At 32.2% G+C, this 25,825-nt stretch overlaps 2 long non-coding RNA genes across 2 annotated transcripts; both read left to right on the top strand.

Annotated features, from left to right (window-relative positions):
• Positions 1–8,476: 8,476 nt before the first annotated feature.
• LOC127173076 (uncharacterized) lies at positions 8,477–10,408 on the top strand. Its single transcript, XR_007828705.1, has 3 exons — positions 8,477–8,539; positions 8,673–8,742; positions 8,874–10,408. It is a non-coding gene; the product is annotated as an uncharacterized LOC127173076 (long non-coding RNA).
• Positions 10,409–10,662: 254 nt separating this feature from the next.
• On the top strand, positions 10,663–11,687 carry LOC127180752 (uncharacterized). Its single transcript, XR_007829693.1, has 3 exons — positions 10,663–11,025; positions 11,188–11,242; positions 11,632–11,687. It is a non-coding gene; the product is annotated as an uncharacterized LOC127180752 (long non-coding RNA).
• Positions 11,688–25,825: the final 14,138 nt, after the last annotated feature.

Here is a 25,825-nt window from a genome sequence, read left to right on the forward strand (position 1 = left end):
ATTTTCCCAAATGTTTCAAAGGCTGTGTCCGAAAGCTCTAAAATGCTGCCTTTGGAGGCAGCATTCCAAGGCGGGAAGGCATCAATGCACATCCGAATCCAAATTCTGCTTCGCTTCCTAATCAAATTTTGAAGGCAGCAAGATTTCCCACAATCCTGTGTGTGTGCATCATCAAATGAATAGTAAATTATAATGATATTTAAAATATACTACAAATAATAATGAAACAGCCTCTAATAACAACGACCTGTTCTGCAATAATACTTTTTTAAGCATATCTTTTCCGCGCTGAGCGTTTGGGCGTTCTGACAGCGTTTGACATTAAAAAGTATATAAATTGTATTATTTTTATTAAAAATAGCCAACTTTTTCGCTAGATAAGATCCTTCTTTTTTTTTTTTTTTCTCGGCCGAAAAAAAAAAATAGATAAGACCCTTCTTCCTCGGCTAGGATCGTTAACAACCGCATTTGGGATCGTTTGAAGCCACATTTAAACTGCATTTTGGAAGTTCAAACTCAGGGCACCATATCAGTTCATTATATGAAAAAAAGAAAAGAAAGACATGAATGTTGGATGACAAGGGGGTGATTACATTATTTGTAAATTGTTGTTCTGGAAGTGGACTTCTCCTTTAAATACATTAGCTCATCCATGGACATGATTTCTGCCCAAGACGGGACAGATTGCATCGGCTGTGGGGATGAAGACAACAACCCCCATGATTCCACACTCAGTCGCAGCATCATCAAACTATGCCTTTGGTTCCTTGTTTGTTTTGACTATGCGCCCTCTAGCGGCGAAAACTTAAATATTGTACCTTTAAAGTCTGTGTAAAGCAATATTAAATATGTATTGAGAGTTTGTCACACCACAGAAAAATGTGTTAACCACCCAGCCAAATCTGAATGATAAAAAACGTTAACCAAATAAAATAAGTTGTCAAAATCTTGAAATAATAAGCAGCGTTTCCACTGTCTGTGATGAAACCACGCTCACTGCCAGGAAAGCTGCCGTCTTTCTCAGTTGTCAAATAACACTACAACCTGAATGGATGCTCAATCTAGCAGATTAATTGGATTTACACAGCCATACAACGGGTAATATGCATTTACATGAAGTGATAGCTAGCTATCAAACTGTAGACTGTATTTAGCAGGCGAACCACTGATGCTCTAACCTTAGTTATTAGCACAGTGGCTCCAGTGCATCATCTAGACGTGATTTCAGACGTGAATTGCCTTTGCACAGACTAATGATGCATACAACCAACTTGAGATTTGTGTAGTTTATAACATTAATATTAAGAAATGCTGTAAAAAAATATTAATTGTCTGAAAGCTATTGATTTAGTTTAATGGAACCTTTGTAAGTGTTACCATTTATTTTTATTTTGTCACCATCCATAAATTTGAGTTGGTGCACAATTGATTTTTCAGGGGATGTGGGGTTTACTATAAATCACAGAAGAATGAACTGTGAGCTTGATGCTGTCTAGAAATGAAAGGGGATGGGGTTGTTCTTAGAACATCTCTCAGTTTCTCACCCACTTCCTGACAGGAAACCAGAGTGGTTGAAGATCTGCTTACCACATAGGCCAGCTGCCTTATCATCTCTCTCCTTAATGCAAATTCTTTTGAACCGTTTTTGCCAAAGAGTATTTCAGTGTGTACTTGGGAGCACGTTGAGTCAATCTTTGAGGAGCCCATGCAAAAACTCATAAGTCATTTGATTTCAAAATGCATGTCTGTTTCTTACCCCGTTATTTGATGTTAGCTTTGGTTTGACCAGGCTTTCAGTCATGGCCTGACAGCCCTTAACCAACACGTTCTCACTCCTAACTCGTCACATATTGACGCTTGGTCACTTCTTGATAAAACTGCGAATTTTATTGTCATGATTAAATTATATAATGGATAATATTATTGCATATATGTTTGGGTGTGATTTTTTTCCAATGCAAACAGTCACAACAGTTTCATTTATATTACACTATTATTCAAAAAGTATTAATATTCCAAGGGTTCTGAAGCAAAACGATTGACCTGTGAAAAGAATCACCATCCGTCCTCCATCCTGTGTGCTGCACTGCTGTCTGTCTGTGTGCGAATTCAAAAAATGCTGCCAGAAGAAGCAAGCCTTGGTTGTGAAATGCTATTGGCACTTGGGTGTCTCCTGACCGATCGCGTCACGCTAATGTTCGGGAGTATCTTTTTGAATGAAATGTAAGCAGGTTAACAGAGCTTGATTATTTTCAGCCATTAAAATCTTCTGTTATTTGCATAAAGATATCGTACGGCTTTAGAAGACTCAGAATGCAACAGGACTTGTTTGTAATGCTTTTATACTGCTTGTTTGTACTGCTAATGGGGTACCCTGAGCGTCAAGAAGTGACGCCAAAGGGGTCCTGACCAAACGTCAATATGTGACCAGTTAGGAGTGAGAACCTGTTGCCTTAACACACTACCACAAATCACTTACACATTGTCAAATTGCATGACTTTAATATAAATTGTAATATTAATATTTATTTTACGAGCTACATTGTCTTTTAATTTATATTAATGTGCATTTTATCTCTAGGTTGTTAATTGCAAGCTAACATAAAGTACAGATTCCTACAGAGTTAACTGGTAGCTGTCATACATAATTTACAGTATACATCATTACAATACATTTTTTTATCGCCATTCTGATATTAAATATATCAGTGTTCTGCAAGCGTTTACAAATTGTATGAAAATTAACAATTCTACCTATGTATTTGTAACTGTACATTACTGTATCTGTTTGCAGTAGTGGTCACACTTTCACCATGCAGGCTAAGTGCACTCTGTGTACTATTAGACAGTAACCAAATATGTGACCCAGGATCACAAAACCAGTCATAAGAGTCAATTTTTCAAAATTGAGTTTTAAACATCATCTGAAAGGTGAATAAATAAGCTTTCCATTGATGTATGGTTTGTTAGGATAGGACAATATTTGGTCAAGATAAAACTGTTTGAAAATCTGGAATCTGAGGGTGCAAATAAATCAAAATATTGAGAAAATCAACTTTAAAGTTGTCCAAATAAAGTTCTTAACAATATATTTTACTAATCAAAAATTAAGTTTTGATATATTTATAGTAGGAATTTTACAAAATATCTTCATGGAAAATGATTTTTACTTAATTTCCTAATGATTTTTGCCATAAAAGAAAAATCAATAATTTTGACCCACACAATGTATTTTTGGCTATTGCTATAAATGTACTCCAGCGACTTTAGACTGGTTTTGTGGCCCAGGGTCACATATAGGATTTTAATTAAAGTATAAACCCAGTTCATAATATGCGCATTGTGTCATCCGTTTGCAATATGTAAAGATGATGTAAAGAAGAAGCATTTTCTAGCATTTCTAGTCTTTTTAAGTAGAAGTGGCATTGAATGTATTTGAATATCACTGGTATGTTTGTAAAATTTGGGAGGGCATGGGACAGTTATGTAATGCTATACAAACATCATAATGATGTTCAAAGTGATAGCAATTAAGTGCACTAAGAACCAGAGCACTATGTTCCGTTGCCATTAAATTTATTTACATTGAGTTATAAACATATTATATTGCATTTTATTATTTTCTCCTAAATTTTGGATCACTAACTTCATTCTCCTAATAGTACAGATAAATCCATGCATATTTAACGATGAAAGTATTGAATTCAAAAACTTAAATTGTATCTTGTGTAACATGCATGTGTATTTATTAGGGCTGTCAGTCAAATACAATTTTTAATCTAATTAATTACATGATGTGTCGATTAATTAATCTAATTAATTGCAAAATAAATTTGACTTTGAAAATACCCACAAAAGATTATTTAACACTATTTTTGTGTTAAATGAGAAAGTATCAGGTAGACCTTACAAATTGTAGCTATAGAATAAAATATTTTATTTGATTCAAAATACTTTCATGTTCCATAAAAGAAAGGTTTGAAATGACATGAGGGTGTGTAAATAATGACAGAATTATTATATGGCACTGAATGTGTTTGAGTCATTTATACATTCATTCATTCGATAGGTTCAAATGGCTGATTCAATCAGAAATTAAGTAAATGGCAATGATTTGAATCATTGATTCACACAGTTCGTTCAAAACGCGGATTCCTTCAGAAACTAAAACACTGTGGTGTTGCTCAGAGACACGCAACAATTCTGCTATGGCTTCAAAGGTAATGTTCTCTGCAAAATTAAGCAAAAACACATTATAATTAAAATATAACACAATAACAACTTATTTACTGAACTGTTGTATAAAATCACATTTAAGCTCGTGATAGATCGGGACAAAATCGTGTCATATTGCTGTTGCGGCCCGTGTGATATGTGATGCATATAAATAGATAAAACAAATACATTTTTTTTGCGCCAATATGTTGAATTTTAGGGCATAATTGCATTTATGGAGTTGTTATCCTGTCATATTTGTCAACAGTTTACTCTCCTCTGTATGAAATATAAAATGATGTACAAGCCTGGGGGCGGGCCCAGCGTGCTAACCGCGTTAAAATATTTAATCGCGCTATTTTTCATAACTAATTAATTAACACGTTAAACTGACTCTTTATATAATATTTATATACATTAATCTAATAACAAAGTGTCTGTTACAGTTTTTACGTTAATATAATTAATATTACCTATAATTATATTTAATTACAATAAGTAATTATGTAAATACAAACAGCTCCATAAAGTAGTATATCAAGTATAAGTTCAGCCTCATTTACTTTATTCTTATGCTGGATACTTACATTGTTACAAGAGCCCAATAGGTAAGACCTATTTTTAAAAAGATGTTTCTTGAGAATTTTATTTTTTTTATCTATAGTCTATGTCTTCATATATTTGTGCTTAGTTATTCTTAAGTGATTCTGTCTCACAGAGGAGGGTGGTTTTTGTTTGCAGTTGTGTCATTGTGTGGACTGGGGTACCACAGTGATTAATTTCTGGTTTTGCCTCATACAAAAACCTCACAGAGTTTAACTGGCTGTCACAGCATTGAATAATTCTTCTGAGGCTGTTCTGTCATTTTAGGCATGAAGACTTCCACTGCAGCTTGGGGTTTCATCTCATGGCTATGGATTTTTAACAGTTTAAATCAAACAAATCTGTTGAGAAGATTGTTCAGATGTCAGCATTTCTCTCTCTTCCATATAAGACTGCCCCTCAGTAGAGGGGATGGGTTTTTGTACTGACATTTTTCGTTGTGTCGGGAGTACCACAATGATACATTGTTCATTAGGCGCTGTACAAAATCCCATAGCACTGTTATATCTGTTTATAAATTGTATTGATAAATCTAAACCAATATCTGACTGAAAGACTGAACTATCACGGAACTATTCTCTCAATCTTGTTGATTTTGTCTTGAAGGATTTTGTTTCAGCCACCTGTTTGTATGTGAATAGAGCAGACGTGGGTATATCACGAGGATGACTGACTGATGGAATAACCTTTGAAAGAATATCAAAATGGACTTCTTTAACAGGGATATTTCACATCAAAAGTCCAGATGAATCTATAGCGTATTTCTTAAGACGAGAGGATACTTTTCATTACCAAAGGATATTGTCAGAGGTCTAAATGAAGTGCAGATCCTCTAACCTTTGGGAATCCCATCCGTCTCACGGTCAAACCAAGTAAGTAAATCCACTTTCAATGTTTTTATAATGCCGTTTTAAATTGCATACACCTGATTTTGTGAAAACATGAACTTTGGTTGGTTAGTTGTAGCTACCAGGGCTCAGTTAGGTCAGTTTGTCAGTCCTAATGTGCTGATGTAGGGTCAGGAGCGTTTTTGTAAGGGTTACGGTAGCAGTGCATTTTCAGCTACTGACACCTTAACATTCGGAAAGCCGATAACTCTCAAGGTCTTACCAAGTAAGTACTTCTTTTTATCTGTTACAAGCTTTTACACCATCATATGCGCTGTAGAAAATAGTGAAAAACTCTGCAAAATAGCTTACAACAGTTAGTTGGTTGTGCCGCTGTGTTGCGTTCAGCTTCTGATCACCGAATGTTTGTTAACTCGGGCTGTTACTGTAAAGAAAACCTTTCAAGTAGAGTAATTGCATTTGTTCATAAGACTAGAAATGTTTTGTGCTTAGAATAGATGATTGCAAGACTTTTTCATTGACATGATGAGCATAGTTTTGCAACTGTCGCATATGTAAAACGTATGGGCTTGCCAAAACTGATGAAACTGTTTTTTTTTTTATTGTTTAGAAGATGTACTGGCAACTTCTCCGTCTCTGTCCATCTTGTCCCCTTTCAAGGGCGATGGACCCGAGTTTAGTGTGGCTGTTAAAAATACTTTTAATCACAGAATAAAGTGTATTTTAGCTTTCTGCAAATAGCACAATTCTATGGTGGGATCGTTAACTAGCCTAAACATTTGTTTTTGCTTGATACTCCAGCTATTACAATGGGACACTCAGTATTAAGCATTTTGTTTGAGGATTTGTTCATAAGACTAGGGATGTTTTGTGCATAAATAAATGATTGCAAGACTTTTTCACTGACATCACAAGCATAGTTTTGCAACTGTCACATATGTAAAAAGTATGGGCTTGCCAAAGGATTGAAAAACTGATAAAACTGTTTTTTTCATTTTTTATTTTTTATTTATTGTTTAGAAGATGTACTGGCAACTTCTCCGTCTCTGTCCATCTTGTCCCCTAACAAGGGCAATGGACCTGAGTTCAGTGTGGCTGTTAGAAAACACTTTTAATCACAGAATAAAACATATTTTAGCTTTCTGCAAATAGCACAATTCTATGGTGGGATCATTAACTGGCCTAAACATTTGTTTTTGCTTGATACTTCAGCCATTACAAAGGGACACTCAGTATTAAGTGTTTTGTTCTAGCGTTTGTTCATAAGACTAGGGATGTTTTGTGCATGAATAGATGATTGCAAGAGTTTTTTACTGATAACATGAGCATAGGTTTTCAACTGTCACATATGTAAAAAGTACAGTCCTGCCAAAAGACTGAGAAACTGATAAAACTGATTTTTTTTTTTATTATTGTTTAGAAGATGTATCGGCAACTTCTCCGTTTCGGTCCATCTTGTCCCCTTACAAGGGCGATGGACCCGAGTTCAGTGTGGCTTTTAGAAAACACTTTTAATCACAGAATAAAATGTATTTTAGCTTTCTGCAAATAGCACAGTTCTATGGTGGGGTCATTAACTAGCCTAAACATTTGTTTTTGCTTGATACTGCAGCCATTACAAAGGGACACTCAATATTAAGCGTTTTGTCCGAGCATTTGTTCATAAGACTAGAGATGTTTTGTGCATGAATAGATGATTGCAAGAGTTTTTCACTGATAACATGAGCATAGGTTTGCAACTGTCACATATGTGAAAAGTACAGTCCTGCCAAAAGATTGAAAAATTGATGAAACTGCTTATTTTTCATTGTTTAGATGTACTGGCAACTTCTCCATTTCTGTCCATCTTGTCCCCTTAGGACGATGGACCCAAGTTTAGTGTGGCTGTTAGAAAACACTTTTAATCACAGAATAAAACGTATTTTAGCTTTCTGCAAATAGCACAATTCTGTGGTGGGATTGTTAACTAGCCTAAACATTTGTTTTTGCTTGATATTCCAGCCATTACAAAGGGACACTCAATATTAAGCGTTTTGTTTGAGCATTTGTTCATAAGACTAGAGATGTTTTGTGCATGAATAGATGATTGCAAGAGTTTTTCACTGATAATATGAGCATAGGTTTGCAACTGTCACATATGTAAAAAGTACAGTCCTGCCAAAAGATTGAAAACTGATGAAAACTGCTTATTTTTCTTTGTTTAGAAGATGTACCGGCAACTTCTCAGTTTCTGTCCATTTTGTCCCCTTTCAAGGGCGATGGACCCGAGTTCAGTGTGGCTGTTAGAAAACACTTTTAATCACAGAATAAAATGTATTTTAGCTTTCTGCAAATAGCACAATTCTATGGTGGGATCATTAACAAGCCTAAACATTTGTTTTTGCTTGATACTCCAACCATTACAAAGGGACACTCAGTATTAAGCGTTTTGTTTGAGCATTTGTTTATAAGACTGGGAATGTTTTGTGCATGAATAGATGATTGCAGGACTTTTTCATTGACATCATGAGCGTAGTTTTGCAACTGTCACATATGTAAAAAGTACATTCTTGCCAAAAGATTGAAAAACTGATGAAAAATGCTTATTTTTCTTTGTTTAGAAGATGTACCGACAACTTCTCCTACTCTGTCCATCTTGTCCCCTTTGAAAGAATGGACCGGATATTTGTCTGGCCGCTGGGTTCTTTCCTGAAGACAAGACTATGACTTTGAATGTGAACAACCCTGTGGATCTTACCAAAAGATGCACCCTTGGTCAAATCAACCAAAACCTACTATTATGCTGGATTCACTGGTGAAAACAAAAATCGAAAATTGCAACATGGATTCACAAACTGCAAACAAAACTACTGAGACTTCTATTAAAGTGACAGGTTTGTACTTAAATGGATAATTATTATTTATTTATTATGTGATTTTATTTTTAAAGTATTGTATATATATAAATAATAAATAAATAAATATATATAACTATTTGTTTTGTTCTACTAAATTTTTATTCTGCAGAAAAACCTGCAACAAATCCGCCTTTGTCCAACAAATGCTAATACTTCTGTCTCAGAACTCATAAACACTGGTTAGTAATAAAATGCATTATCATATTCTACATGCATTTTTTTTTATTTATCTACATTATGTTATGATTTACAAGTTTTAAATTAAATTAATATGAAAGGATGATTAATTTATTGTTTACATTTTTTTCAGATGGTCCAAAAATGAACTCCATGAATCTTCTTGTGACAGGTCTGAGAATTCTGCTTGCTAAATGTGTTGCAGTTAATGCAATGATGACGGTGAAGGCATTCATATTTTAAAAGTTAAATTCAACCAAATCATCTGAATAATCAAACATTTTAACTTAAAGTTTTCATCAAACCTTGCCAAACAGACAAAGGCAGTTACAGTCAGCAATAGGGTCAGCATTTATCAGCAAAATGTTCTGTCTAATAATGTTACATGGAATGAAAAATACAAATTGTTATCAATGTATTTTAAATATACAGGATATCGATAAAACTTATATTGCAAACTTGTAGAAACATTTCTGAATTCAGTGGTATAATATGTGAAATTGCTTTGTTATGATGTGTGTGTTTTCAGCTTTAGTTGCAAGGTAATTTTTTTATACTTTTATATTTTTAACTTTTTTCTTTTAGCCTACATAATAGTATCGCATTGTTTAAGACTTTTACATTGTCTGCTTGTGTAACTGATAACTATTTGACTTAACTATTGAGGCTCTGATCTTTGCATGTAATATGATTTTTCAAAACATATATTAAATAATAAACTGTCTTGACAAAGACAAAGTTTCATGTAAGCATGTCTAAACCACAGTTTCAACAGTTTATTCGCACTGGAGGCTGACTCTAACCACAGTTTCAGATATAGATCTACTGCTCGCTTCAGGTTCCAAGAATTAGTATGTTTTTTTATATGTTTTTTCCCCTCGGTTACAGCAAGAAAAACATCTGTAAAGTCTTACAGCAGCTACAGTTTCTGGGGCTTTTTTTATGTTACTTAATTATTTAACTTTGCATAACTAACATGAAATGATTAAAATATATATTCCATAAAATAGTTTGTCAAACCATGATGATAACATTGTGAGAGAGCACATTTTTTCAGTTCTTTTTATGAATAATTTACCCCCGGTTTACAGTCAAGGCTTAAAGCTAGTACCAGACTAAAATGCATGTTTGTATTTATTTCTTTATTTCTTTATTTGTATATTTGTAGTTTGTTTCCATCTCAAGATGCACACCTGTAATATTTTCTTCTAAGGCATTTTTATAAAAGCCACTTAAAAATCCTAATTTAACTATAGGCCTAGTCCTGACTTAAGCTAAGCCCCGTCTGTGAAACCGGGCCTTAATTTATTATATATTAATGAATTTTAAGAAATGTTCTCACTCTCTTTCATTGAAACATTGAGCTGAGCTTGCTATCCACTCTAAGACCATGAAATAAAGAGTACTGCCCTCTTGTGGCTGTTAATAGGATTTTGTTTTGACAGGCAGACTGGAGTGACCTCTAGTGGCCGAATGGGCATTGGCATCCATGTGATTTCGCATATTCCACGTTTTTTGCTTATGTGTGAACATCCAAGACTCGCAAAAGCTGTTGGCTCACGGGAAGCATGATTCAAGTCCGGCCTGGTTCATGTCCCGAGTTCAGTCTGGCTGTTAGAAAACACTTTCGATCACAGAATAAAATGTATTCCCTGGTGAAAAAACCAGCATATGCTGGTAGGTATGTTTTGATGCTGGAATGCTGGTTAGGTAGGTTTTGATGCTGGTTTAAGATGGTCCTTTGCTGGTTTATGCTGGTCCTTAGCTGGTTTAAGCTGGTCCTTTGCTGGTTTTTGCTGGTCATGTTGCTGGTCAAGGACCAGCATAAACAAGCTAAGGACCAGCATAAACCAGCAAAGGACCAGCTTAAACCAGCATCAAAACCTACCTAACCAGCATCCCAGGATCAAAACATACCTACCAGCATATGTTGGTTTTTTCACCAGGGTTAGCTTTCTGCTAACTAGCCTAACAGTTTGTTTTCGCTTGATATTCCATCCAAATACAAAGAAGCACTCCATATTAAATGTTTTGTTCGAGGGCAAACGTTAATTTAGAGCTTAAAACGCTTTAAAATAAGACATTTAGTTTAAATATGCGTCGACAACAAAGACATTTAGTTTAAATATGCGCTGACAAAACAAAACCGAGTAGCCAAAGCAAATGCGAAGATTAGCCTATTATTTCAAACACTGCTTCTGTAGGTTCACAGAAATTGAACAAGAAATAAGGCCATGTGTTATGGTAAAACTAGGCCAGTAGAACACTGATGTCTATATGAAGAGGTGAGTTACCATATATTTCTCATTTGAATGATTGTCTCACCTAACCTAAAATGTACTGCTGGGAAAGTGTCATTTTAATTCTCTGGTTTGGAATTATTTTTCAGCAAAGATTGAGCTGTGCTGGTAAACCCACTGATAAATTTAATACAGTTTTTCTTACAGAGGAAGTGCAAACATATTCCAGGATCTGATATAAATTGGGAGTAGAAACACTAAGGTAAGGATTTAAACTGTTTCAGAATTGAATGTTTATATTCATTTTTTTTTTTTTTCACCACAGTATCATGTGTACATATGTTAGAGAGGTTTTGGTATCAAGATCAATGATGCATGATATTATTAAAGCTGCCATTAATTTTCTTGACTTAATTATGTGTTTCATGTCAAATTAGAGATAAATCATAAAATTCGTGTGTTCTGAAATTTAGTTTTTGCGTTTAATAATTCTGAAATTTAGAGGGAAAAAAAATTGAAATTTGTAAATACATTAAAAATACACATATAGAAGTGAATCTAGAATGTATCATTGTTCTTGAGTGTTTGGAAAATGATGATTTGAAGATATCCCATGTTAAATCGTCTTTTTTATCTGTATCTTTTGTGGAGGGGTTTTGTGTATGAGGATGCAACACTGTGGTCGTCTAGTTCTGGCTACAAGCTTTTAATGGGATCTGGAACAAAGTTAATTGTGCAAACCAGTGAGTATTATTTTAAATAGCTTTTATTGTTGCTTTTAAAGCATGAAATTATGACTTGAAGCTACTTTTTTTTACATTTTTAATTCTTAATTTAAAGGGAAGTAAAAAGAGTGAGAATTTTCATATAAATATCTATCATGATCATTCAGAGCATATAAATTTAATGCTTTGTTTTTGAGTTTGCACATAGAAATGTTGATCAGTTGAGGTTGTTTGCACTGAAGGATATTTGATATGGTGTTTAGTGCTGTGTGAATGACCAGGGAGTCAGTAAGATAATCTTTGGCACTGGTACAAAACTTATAGTGGAATCAGGTGAGTTTTATAATTCTTTATAAAGTTAATTGTGCAAACCAGTGAGTATTATTTTAAATAGCTTTTATTGTTGCTTTTATAGCATGAAATTATGCCTTGAAGCTACTTTTTTTACATTTTTAATTCTTAATTTAAAGGGAAGTAAAAAGAGTGAGGATTTTCATATAAATATCTATCATGATCATTCAAAGCATATAAATTTAATGCTTTGTTTTTGAGTTTGCACATAGAAATGTTGATCAGTTGAGGGTGTTTGCACTGAAGGATATTTGATATGGTGTTTAGTGTTGTGTGAATGACCAGGGAGTCAGTAAGATAATCTTTGGCACCGGTACAAAACTTATAGTGGAATCAGGTGAGTTTTATAATTCTTTATTGCGTTTAAGTCTTCTGTAATGCAAGAAAGTGCCATTTATGTACTACTCTGTTAATAGTACAGACATAAATATGAATTCACTCATCTGCTCACTTACAAGCCAGTTATTTTTATTTTGAAAGCATGAAAAAGAAAAGAATTACAATCAGTCTGTTGGCATTTAATTGTATATTAGTTACAAATGCAATGTTTGACTAACAGCAACTAATGTAGTACATAATAAATGTTTCATTATTATTGTTTTAATTAGTAAAATATTTTAAAACAACAACAATCAGTGGGAAATGACTAGAAGATATTTTTGAGAGTGTAATATGAAGTCAAATACAGTATCAGTTCTTAAGGTTAGATAAAGTGGTGCTCAGAGTATAGAGTTGTTTTTGTTAAGCAATGTAGCGTTGTGAGAATGCTATAGGGGTGAACCAGGTCGTATTTGGCCATGGTATCAGACTCATTGTGGAATCAAGTAAGTTGTATTTATTTGTCTAAAAAAATAATCTGATAGGTAACTGAAAACAGATGTGCAAGATTAAGCATACAATTAATTGCAGTTGCTTTTCTTTTAGCTAAATCCAGTTTCAACCTATGTGAAACTTCAACTAAATGTCATAAACTGCTTAATAAGAAACTATAGTAATTTATTTATTGAATTATTGAAATTGATTTGAAAGCATATTTATTTTTTTCCCAAAATACTGTGTGATAAGCTTGAGGGAATTACAGGGAGTTTCTGTTATGGTGTGTAACTTTGTGTGACTAGAGGGAATGACAAGATTATTTTTGCAAATGGCATAAAACTAATTGTGGAATCAAGTAAGTTTCTTCTCTCTAATCTTAAAATCACTAAAAATGTTTATCTTAGAAATTACTTTTAAATATTAAATTAGCAGTTTGCAAAAAATAGTTCAGTATAATGCAACATATACGTTGCAGGCATTTGAAATCTACTTATTTTGTCACACAAAACATACCTAAACATGTATAATTATATATTTCATGTTTGTGATTATGTTTACCACATTTATCCTACAAGTATAGCATTCTTGTTGGCATCACTGGACATTTAAAAAAACAAAACAAACAAACAAACAAAAAAACATCCTATATGTTACATAGAACATGGCAAATTTTCTTGAAGAAACAACAGAATATTTAAAAGTAAATGTGCATAATGAAATCTCCTCTGATAGGCAGCATGTAGTTTTAGAGATTGCCTCTGTTGTCTAGGTTTATGTATGGATATGTAGCCATGTGTGAATACTGGCAGCCTTGGAAAGATAATATTTGGCAAAGGAACCAAACTTTTCATCCATTCAAGTAAGTTTGCACTACTGAAAAAAATTCAGTTGTTCAGAATTATGTTTTTTTTTTTTAATCATGAAATTTTGAGAAAGTTGTGACTTTGGTTGGTAGTATTGCTTTCATAATGGGGCAAATGTTGAAGGTTGAAATGTTGAAACTATATGAAAGTCCTCAATACATCTTGAGTTGTTCTGTGTTCATTAAACAAATACACCGAAAGGCATATGTATCTTAGATATGCTGTTTTAATTTAGTAAAAAATGAATCTCTTTAAAACATGCCGTATTATTTAAAGGCTTAAATCTTGCATTTTAGATTTAATCTGTGCTGAAAAATAAAGAAAAGCTAATTAGCGCATAATAAAATGTTGTAATAATAAACTATAGCCTACTACTAAAAAAGTAAGTTAAATGCTGTAATAATAAGCTATAGGCTACTACTAAAATGGTAATTATCAAAGGGATTAATAATAAAAAATTGTTCTGTTGAGTGAACAATAGCAGTTGCAGTGTTGGGTGGTATTTGCTATGGAGTGTTCCTTTGTGTGACTAATAATGCAGACAAACTCTTTTTTGGAAAAGGAACAAAGCTGCTAATTCAAACCAGTAAGTAAAATGCATATGAAAACTATATTATATTTGACAACAGAAATTAAACTGTTATGAATAATAGTATTATTTTGAATTTTTAAAGTTTTTAACAATGTACAAACAAAAATACAGTCAAATTCTTTATTTTAAATCCTAAAAAATAAGGTTGGTGTATTTCTGCATTGGTTTTAATTCTAACATTTATTGTTCATTAGAAATGGTTATTGTAGTGGGGTAGTTGATTGTGTGAATGTTGGTGCTGGAAATAAGCTGATTTTTGGTCAAGGGACCAAACTCTTTGTTGAATCAAGTAAGTAAAAAATGATAACTGCTATAAAAAAAAAGAAGAACATAGACTAAATGTGCTGAACTATATGAATTTGTAAAAAAAAAAAAAAAAAAGCTTTTACTAAGGTCATTATCATGTGGACATTTTGGTAGGATAAATTTCTGTTTCACTTTTGCAATATCTTTGAATAATTTGAGCACTGAATATATCTGTAAATATATCCAGTGAAAATAATACGGTTAAAAAACTAGGGTCTGAGAGTGCGATAGTTAAAAGAACATAAAGAAACAGAAATTTAAAAGACAAATATTTTGCCAAGGCAGTGTAAGGAAAACAGAGAAATGACAGGTGCAGTATTACACAACACTGTAATGTAAAAATCAATGAAGAACATCGACTATTTCCTACATCAGTTTAAAAAATTCTAGCTTTAAAGTCAATACCTTCTGTTTTTTTGCAGTGGCAAATAGTGCATTGAGTATTTGATGTAGGTTGTAGTGCTGTGTGGATGCAAATACTAACAAGTTGTTTTTTGGAAGTGGAACAAAGCTCATTGTTGAATCAGGCAAGTATTTGAGTGATTTACAACTGAACACTTTATGTGCATGTTGTTAGTAAAGTATGATCATCCAGTGCATATTTGAACAGATAGGGACTCTTTTAAAAAAGACTGGTGAGTTTTTGGTTATTTGGTTAAGTCTTGTTTCGTAGTTCATCAGTTGTTCATAAAATGTCTCCAAATGAATTGTAGAGTGAAGGTTGCATGAAATCATCATGAACAAACAATATATTTACTGTAGCCACTTAATTTGTTATCTAAAGTTGCATAAGTTTAGTGACTGAGATCTAATCTAACTGTAATGGGTAATGAATATGGTGTTTTGCACTGTGTGGATGCTGGAAGTGGATATAACAAGCTGTTCTTTGGGTCAGGCACAAGTTTACAAGTTCATTTAAGTGAGTATAAAAAACAACAACAACACCACAAACTATTATATTTAGATGGTGTTTTCATTTGCATGACACACCAAAAATACCAAGGGCATTAAGGTGCATTAGCTTTGTTTAAATCATAGTCAACACCCAAGTTGAAAACTACTGTTGTAAATATGGATGCACCATTATTTTTATTGTGAAAAGTTACGTTAGGCAACCGAGTCAAATAATATCTTTAAGGAAGAATGTTGTGTTAGACAAGATGCAAAGTTAGCAATTACAGAAATGAAAGGAAATAATTTAAATTGCATAAAATAGCAATTCTTTATTTGGAGTTATTGTTAGGTATTTATATTTGTGCATTTTTGCTTTATTTTAATGTTGTGAATATGGCCATGTATTTGTTAGCACACAAAGCACTGTGTGTCTAGTAGTGGAGCAACATGGAAAATTATTTTTGGAAAAGGAACAAAACTCACAATAAATTCAGGTATGAATAAACCTTAATACCTTAAAAACAAACATCCAGTCTCATAGCGCCTTTAGACAACATTGCAATGTAAAATGCTTGGATAAAATAACTGATTGCTTAAAATAATTTAAAAATGTGATTTTTTTGTTTTTAAGCATCTAGAACATATACTGATCAATAAAGATTCATTTATATTCATTTCAGCTAAGGCAGATATAAAAATAGATAATCTGAACAGGTAAAGTATAAAAACTTTACTAAACGGTTAAACTGTTTTTAATATGCATGTACTATAATAAATACCCATAAAAGTGTAATTTTGCACAACAGACAATGCACATGTAAAAGAAACATCTTTAATTATAAAACACTCTCTACAAAGAGAGATGTGCATGGGGTATTTGCTATAGGTTGTAACTCTGTGTGAATTCAGGAAATTATAAGATTATATTTGGTGGCGGAACAAAACTCATTGTTGAAGCAGGCAAGTATTTTTTCTGTAAGATACAAAACACTTAAAAAGCTTTGCCGTATATACCAGGTGTATTGTTTTATTTGGTTAAGTCATGTGCTAAGACAAGGTTAATGTGAGTTTTTTGATAACGCTTTACAATAACGTGTAATTTGTTAACATTAATGCATTAACTAACATGAACGAACAATGAATACATTTATTGTAATATTTTACATTTTTGTTAATGTTAGTTAATAAAAATATAGTCATTCATTGTTCATGTTGAACATTGCATTAACTAATGTTAACAAACACAACATGATGGATTAGTAAATGCTGAAATTAACGTTAAGATTAATAAATGCTGTAGAAGTATTGTTCATTCTTAGTTCACGTTAACTAATGTATTCAACTAATGTTAACTCATTAGAACATATATGTACTTTCGAGTGTATTTCACACAGTATTTATAAGGAATCAGGAAGTTATTGCAAAAGACAAAATTGGTGTGTGACTACTGGAGACCTGAAAGTCTATTTTGGTTCTGGAACTAAACTGACAATTGAAACTAGTAAGTGCTTTGTATAGATTTGCATTAATGCAACACATATTACTATTACATATTATTTTACATTGTCATGTTTCGCTGAACATGTTTCTGAGTGTGTCAGTATGCTCAGTATTAAGCAAAATATTGCATTTAATATGTAGCACAAGTGAAAATAATTGCAATTTTAATTATTTACATCCAACACATATAAACTTCCCTATAGATTATAATGTCCGAAGTCATAAGGTTTTTGCTTTGAAGTCTGACATTGTGTGAATACTGGAATCGCAGGAAAGGTGGTCTTTGGAACAGGCACAAAACTGATAATCCAAAGCAGTAAGTTCATAAAGATCGGTGATGTTTACATTGCGTTATTTTATTTAGTATATTCTAGATTAAAAATTGAGTTGTTTTAGTTAAAACGCAGGGAGACATTAGTAAGACATAAGAGAAAGTGTTGCTTGTGATGGTTTGTTGTTGTGCAATCACATTTTGTGTGACTACAAGTGGACTGAAGATTATTTTTGGGACAAGCACTAAATTAACAGTCAATGCCAGTAAGTTTATTTTTCTCGGCCCTGTTTATTTCACAGGAATGTTTAAATTGTTGAAGCAGTCCTCGGGAGAAAGTGACACATATTCTATATAATTGTTTTAATAACCTAAATATTCTACAGTTAAGTTCTATATGTTTATAGACCATTCTTTGTTGAAACTGGTGTTTGTTTTCCCTTAAATAATCAGCATGTTTTTGTATAGCTGTATAACTGTGTGTGACTTATTCTGGAGCACAGAAATTAATATTTGGAACAGGAACAAAGCTCACTGTAAATACAGGTAAATGATTTCTTATTGCACATTAATTTAGATCATATCTCTTAAATACTCAAACTAACATGCAAACCAAGAATAATCTTGTTAATAATTGCATTATTACTTATATTGCATATAGGAGTAATTTATTTGGAGGTAAAAATTAGGTTGAGCTAAAGTAAAAATGTATTTAAAATAAATTTGTTTCTTTTTAAATGAGGGAAACGTTTATAAAGTGTTTACAGTGTTGTATGTACAGTGAAATACTCAGCCAGTGAGCTGTAATCAGTTATAGTTATGGTGCTTCACATTGTGTGACTGATGGATATCAAAAAGTGGTCTTTGGTTCGGGCACAAAATTACATGTTAGTGCAAGTGAGTATGCAGAATTAAACAGTTTACCTTTTTTTTTTTTTTTTTTTTTCTACTGTTACTAGTTTTCCCACATTGGTCTATAAAGTGGACAGTATAGGTGATGAATGACAGTAATGCGATTGTTGAAGAGAACGTGCCCGTTAATGACAGGTCATACAACTCAAGCGATACTGACTTTTTAATATGTAAAAGCAGCTTAATCAAATAGCAGATTGTGAGTGTTGTGTTGGAAGGTTTTAGTTGTGTGGTGTCATGTTGTGTGACTACTGGAGGAGGTTATAAGATGATCTTTGGGTCAGGCACAAGGTTGATAATTGACACAAGTAAGTTTATTTATTTTAATAGTAAGTTAAAACTTCACATACTTGCGTTCTTTTTCATCTTTATCATATTTGCTTACAGAGCTATTGTCTGCTTGTAAATTACCAATGTCTTTACCTGGACATTGAACACTTTAAAATATAATGTAATCTTTTCAAGTCCATAATGCAGATCAAAGATGCTAAACACTTTTGTGCGTTTTTGTGCTAAAATAAGCTGATCCATGAAATTGCGTTGCTAGTGAATCCAGTGTTTTTTAATGGAAATGTCTTATAATTTTGGTTCATCATAGTCCATATCTCTATACCTTACACCGTCATTAATAGCAAAATTTGTAAATTTGTTAAATCTTAGTCCATAGTTTAGAAAAGTTTTCTAAGTTTACCTTAGAAAGTTATTGTGATGGTAAACGGCATTGTGTGACTTCATCTGGACTCTATCAAATCTATTTTGGTTCTGGAACCAAACTGATAGTTGAAACAAGTAAGTGTCTATAAAAAATTTGAAAACATCACAAGCATTTGGTATCCATGATCATTTTTTTTGTTAGGTTCAGTACATTTATTAAAATGCTTGGTTACGCTTTATTTTAGGGTTGCCTTGTAATTATACATTTAAGTACTGTCTAATATTAATTAACTACATGTACTTATTATATGGTTAGGGTTGGGATCAGGGTTTGGCTTAGGGTTACTTGCATGTAATTCTGTATTATTAATTATTATAATAGTAAGTACATATTAAAATAAAGTGTTACTAAATGCTTTTAATTAGAAATGATTCATTTTTACTGTGACATTAATGGCTTATAGCAGGTGAGTTGATTTTAGTTTTGCAGGACAGTTTATGTTCAGTGATCTGCTATTGTGTGACTTCTGGAGGTGGAGGCTACAAGATATTTTTTGGGACAGGCACAAAGTTAATAGTTGAAAAAAGTAAGTTTGTTTATATTGGTTTATCATTGCCAGTTAAAGTTCTAATTTCTTCTTCTTTTTTTTTTCCTCATGGCTATATCATGGCTTTTCAAGAAAAATGTATAATTCTGTCCATTACTTTAAATTTAATATTGTAATAGCTCAGCTTGTGTTAGCTCAGTTTCAAATTTTTAATTTAATATTGCCGACAAACTAGGGAAGGTATCTGATACTATTACTTGGTAGTATACCCTGTCTACAGGATGAATACTTTTGGAAAATGTGAAGCTTGCTCGGTAACACTTTACAATGAGGTTAAAATACATTAGTATATGTTGAAGTTAGCCAAACCTAGATTAATAAATGCTGTAAAAGTATTGTTCACTGTTATTTTATGTTAGCTATTGCATGAGGTAATGTAAATTAATTGAACCTTATTGTAAAGTGTTACCGCTTTCATATAGTAGCATTGAGGAGGTTTCTGTAAAGCCAAAACATTGTGTGTGACTCAAGGTGGAGGCTTAAAAATCACTTTTGGCTCTGGAACCAAACTGACAGTTGAAAATAGTAAGTGTTTTGCCAATTTAGAAAATGCTGAAGTTTGAACAAGAGTAAAAAGTGTAATTTTTTATGGAAGGTTATAGTATGTAAGCCTAAAAGGAGTAATTCGTTTGACACAGCATAAGGAATGTATGCAAAAAAAGTCATTAAGTAATATTGCAGTCAGATATAATTGAGATTCAGATGGAATTTGTTTGTTGCATGTGATGAGATTTTGATATGTGGCGTGACATTGTGTGTATACTGGAAGTGGAGGAAAGCTTATTATTGGGAGAGGTACAAAATTAACAGTTGATTCAAGTAAGTTCATTATGTTTGGCACTACTCACATCACCATAAAAACTTTATTGTGTGAACAGCAATTCATTTGACAGCATAAGGAATGTATGCAAAAAGTCATTAAGTACAATTGTAGTCAGATATAATTGAGGTTTAAATAGAATTTGTCTTTAGAGTTTTTACAAAACACTGTATTATAGTAGTTGTAAGTGTGTTTTCCAACAAAACCTATAGGTTTGTGTTGCATCTGACAAGAAATTTTGATATGTGGTATGACATTGTGTGTATACTGGAAATGCAGAAAAGCTTATTTTTGGGAGAGGCACAAAATTAACAGTTGATTCAAGTAAGTTCATTACGTTTGGCACTTTTCTCGCATCACTATGAAAACGTTATTGTGTGACCTGCAATTTATTTGACAGCATAGGGAATATATGGACAAAAAGTCATCAAGTAGTATTGAGGTCAGATATAATTGAGGTTTAAATAGAATTTGTCTTTAGAGTTTTTACAAAACACTCTTTATAGTAATTGTATGTGTATTTTTCAACAAAACCAATAGGCTTGTGTGACAAGCGATTTTGATATGTGGTGTCACATTGTGTGTATACTGGAGGTGCTGGAAAGCTTATTTTTGGGAGAGGCACAAAATTAACAGTTGATTCAAGTAAGTTTGTTATATTTGGCACTACTTGCATCACTATGAACACTTTATCTGGTGTCTCTTAAATTATGTGAACACAAAGCAATTGCGTTACAAAGAAAATGTTCCTTCATAAATCACAAACAGGTCTTTTGCCATTTAAAAAGATCTACAAAAAGACACTTTTTTACTTGATCAAAAGCAAATTTAATTTTTGAGTCTAATTAGTATAAATCAAGTTAAACATTACTGAACATTTTAAATTCATTATGCATATGCATGATCATTATACATAATGACTGGCAGTCCTGATTCTCTTTTGAAACAAAATGGAAAATATATTTAATGGAAAGCATATTTAACTTGCGACATTTAAGGCAAATCAAAGCTGTTTTTCAATAGGTAGTATAATATTTGAATACATAAAATGCTTAACTAGAGCATCTTTGGAAAATCTATATCAGGTTAAAATCTTGTAAGACGTATCAGCTGAAATGCTTTAAAATTATGAAACTGTAGCCATTACACGCGACTAAGTTGGACTTAATAGTTACGCTTATAGAGTTTAATTGAGCAATGGCACTTTGGCTGCTAACTAGTTTTTGCTGTCTGGTTTTGTAATGTGTGAATACGGGTGGAAACAATAAGCTTATATTTGGTGCAGGCACAAAGCTGCTCATTGAAACAAGTAAGTTAATTATAATCATCTTCAAGTAGCATATTCCTGATGTCGTTAATATTGTCCCAGTTTTGCTAAAATAAGAAAGACCTTGTTTCAGTAAAAGGTAATTGTTAACCAGTGTAAACTTTTGAGTATTTTATAGGCACTAAAAGCAGTCAGCATGTTTTTGTTTGGCAGTTTAACTGTGTGTGACTGGTAGTGGATTACAGAAAATAATATTTGGGAAAGGCACAAAACTCACTATAAATGCAGGTAAAATTCATTTTATTTTATGTTCTCAAGAGAGTACATATGGCAACATTTTACAATAAGATCAATTTGTTAACATTAGTGCATGCACTAGGCATCATGAACTAAATGTGGAAGATTTTACAGCACTTATAAATCTAGGTAAATGTTACTTAAAAATCCTACTGAAGAAAAAAAAAACATGAAATAACACTACCAGTGATCATTCGTATTGAAAAGTCCTTCATATTTCAGTCCATAATATTGTTATTATCCATGTAGCTTTAAGTTATTACTAATTTAACGAATAATTTATCATATAATGTATTACATATATTACATATCAGCAATGTATAGAAAACAAATGCATATTTAACCATGCATTTCTTATAGGGAAATGGTTATTTAGTGATGCAGTTTTTACCAAGTTTCTTTTTTTATTGAACTACATTTTGAAATGCATATTTATTACCTTTATCAATGATAAGCTTACACATTAATCTTTGACTGCCTGAAACAGTCTTTCAGGTAGTTTTTGCTTAGTGGTCTTATGTTGTGTGACTACTGGAGGTGGAAATTTAAAGCTTTTCTTTGGGACAGGCACAAAGTTGATAGTTGAAACAAGTAAGTGTTTTTTTTTTTTAGATTAGTAAAGAGGTATAAAACAACACATTTTATATACATATATCAGGAATGCATATCGATACACAAATTTAAAATTAATCTAATTTTAATGCAGTCCTCAAGAAAAAGCAGAAGTGTTATTTACTAGTGTGCTGTTCACTGATGGTAATTCGTTAGAGTGATTTAAAATCCTTGTTTAATATCAATTACAAGTTGTCATAATAATCAGATTTATTAAGGAGAAGTAAGTTTCAGGTCAGGTAATTTTGCATAGTGGTCTTATATTGTGTGACTGGAAGTGGAGTTGAAAAGCTTATCTTTGGAAAAGGCACAACATTGATAGTTGAATCAAGTAAGTTTTATTATCGGTTCTACTTAATGTGTTCAAATTTTCTTTTTTTGTCACTAAATAATCGTGTTACTTTGATCCAGAGAGAATTTATTTATTTATTTATTTATTTATTTTTAAATAAAAGTAATGCCGACTGTAAAACTATAGTTACAAAATGCATAATTTTACAAAATTGATAGTTAAAACAAGAAAGTTTCATTATCGGTTCTACTTAATGTGTTCAAATTTACTTTTTTGTCACTAAATAATCATGTTCCTTTGTTCCAGAGAGAATGTTTTTTAAAAAATAGAAGTAATGGCAACTTTAAATCTATAATTACAACATGCATCATTTTACAAAATTGATAGTTAAAACAAGCAGGTTTGATTATCAGTTCTACTTAATGTGTTCCGATTTCCTTTTTTGTCACTAAATAATTGTGTTCCTTTGTTCCAGAGAGAATGTTTTTTTTTTTAGAAAATAGAAGTAAAGGCGACTGTAAATCTATAATTACAACATGCATAATTTCCAGCATGTATTTGTGTAGCTGTATAACAATGTGTGACTCAGACAGGATTACAGAAAATAATATTTGGGAAAGGCACAAAGCTGACTGTAAATGCAGGTAAACAATATGTTTTTCACTCTTATACATTCTTAAGAGAAAATGGGCAGAAGAATAAACTTGTGTATTCCAACAATTAATTGAGATATTTTAGACATTCGCTAAATTTCACGGGTAAATTTATAAGTCTGAATCATTAATATTTTTAATATTTGACAATTTAGTTCTTAAGAGAAACTAACACATATATAATGTATACAAACAAAATAGTGCATGTAATTGAGCAGCAGTTCAGTACCGGATAGCTTAGCAAGATTGTACAAATGCATTCATGTGAAGTGAAAAACGATCATTGCTAAGTATTCATTTATGAAAGGTTGATTGAACCACTTATACCAAATAGTTTTTGTTTGTTGGTCTTACATTGTGTGACTTATGGAAGTGGCGGCTACAAGCTTATCTTTGGGAAAGGCACAAAATTAATAGTTGAATCAAGTAAGTTAATGTAGTATTGTGTGTGCATTCATCGTATGTAATATTGTTATTTTGAGGCAAAAATTTACACCATTAAGGGATGGTACACAATGATCTAGATATAAAAACAGATCATGAAAAAAAAAGCAGTTAATCTGATAGGAGATAGGATAAAGCTTGTAAGAATGTAATCTTTACAGTTTTCAAGGAAAATGTGAGGTGTCACAAAGAATTCTGGGAATGTCGACTGTAAAATACTGTAAATTTAACAGTATTTTATTGTAAAAGTACATGAAGAATTCAAAACGATTTACAACTTATCATTAAGTAATTGACAGGTTTTTACAGTAGCATAAAGTTATTGGATTGGTAAACTACATTGTGTGACTTCATCTGGTATTGGGCAAATCTATTTCGGCTCTGGTACAAAGCTAATTGTTCAAACAGGTAGGTGTTTTAGAGGCTATTAAAGATATAACAATCTCAATTTTTTTTTTTTTTTTTACATATCACCAATGTATATTAAGATATAAATTTAATAATAACTGAATCACATGTAGTCCGTAAGTGAAACTAATGCATACAATTATATGCTTAATTTAAAATGTTTCTTAAGTAATGTACTTTTATACCAAGTGTCATTACTACTATACTTTGACTTGCTTACTTAATAGCCTTTCAAAATCAAATCAAATCAATCAAAATTGTCACATAAATCATCGACGCCTAAGAAAGTCTTTCAGGTAGTTTTTGCTTAGTGGTCTTATGTTGTGTGACTACTGGAAGTGGAGCTTACAAGATTTTCTTTGGAACAGGCACTAAATTGATAGTTGAAACAAGTAAGTGTTTTTGAGATCAGTAAAGAGGTATTTACTAGTGTGCTGTTCACTAATGGTAATTCACTAGTGTGATTTAAAATGCATATAATATACCTTATCAACTAAAAGTGTTCATATTAATCAAATTCACTGAGGAGAAATAAATTTCAGGTCAGGAGGTTTTTGCTTTGCAGCCATTCAGACCAAGTTGTTTTTGTTCAGTGGTCTTACATTGTGTGACTAATAGTGGTGGAGGCAACAAGATTATCTTTGGGAAAGGCACAAAATTGATAGTTGAAACAAGTAAGTTCATGATAATCAGTATTATGTGTCATGAATTCATTGTGTTTAAAATTGTTCTTTTGTAATTGTCATCAAATTTAAGCTTTTTTCTCCGTAAGTCTTGTCAAATGTCCATGTTAATATAGATGCCCATGTCTCTGGATGGCATTTTACTCTTTACTCTAGCCTGTCTTAAATTAAACTATGGTATTGCAATGAGCTTGATATGAAAAATAGATAATGAAAAGAAAGCAGTTAATCTTTAGGTCAGGTACCATATAATGAAGGTTTAAGGAATACTACAGCATAAGTAGAGAATTCATTTTGAATTTAGACCCAGTGGAAATGTTGGATCTCACATCTAAATCCAGTATTATAATAATAAGATTTACATTCTGATTCTGTCTTTGTTGGTCAAACATCTATTTTATTATCAGAGTCAGTTTAAAATTTAGTACTTATAAAGTAGTTGAGTTTTACATAGTGATTTGAAGCATCTTAGGTATCCCTAGTTTTCGGTGTTTGGTTTTGTGGTGTGTGACTGGAGGTGGATTCAGTAATCTTATATTTGGGACAGGCACAAATCTGATTATCGAAACAAGTAAGATCATTATTACTCACTATAGACCAGAATTACCATTGACATAACATTTTTTTTTTGACGTTTGGCGTTGTTTTTGCTTTCCTTGTTTTTTTCTTTCCTATGATAACGCTTTAATGGGACATATTTATAGGACAAAATTTGTTAGCATCTGAGCGTAATGCTGATTTAAGCCTAAACTAATCATTACTCAAGTTCTATATTTTTGTTTTAAATTCTATTTTGAATTTGGTTCCCCTTAAGCTGTCAGCATGTTTTTGTGTAGCTATATAACTCTGTGTGACTGACACTGGAGGAAGGAAAGTA

This window comes from Labeo rohita, chromosome 2 (assembly GCF_022985175.1).
Source record: "Labeo rohita strain BAU-BD-2019 chromosome 2, IGBB_LRoh.1.0, whole genome shotgun sequence".
NCBI classification, from domain to species: domain Eukaryota; kingdom Metazoa; phylum Chordata; class Actinopteri; order Cypriniformes; family Cyprinidae; genus Labeo; species Labeo rohita.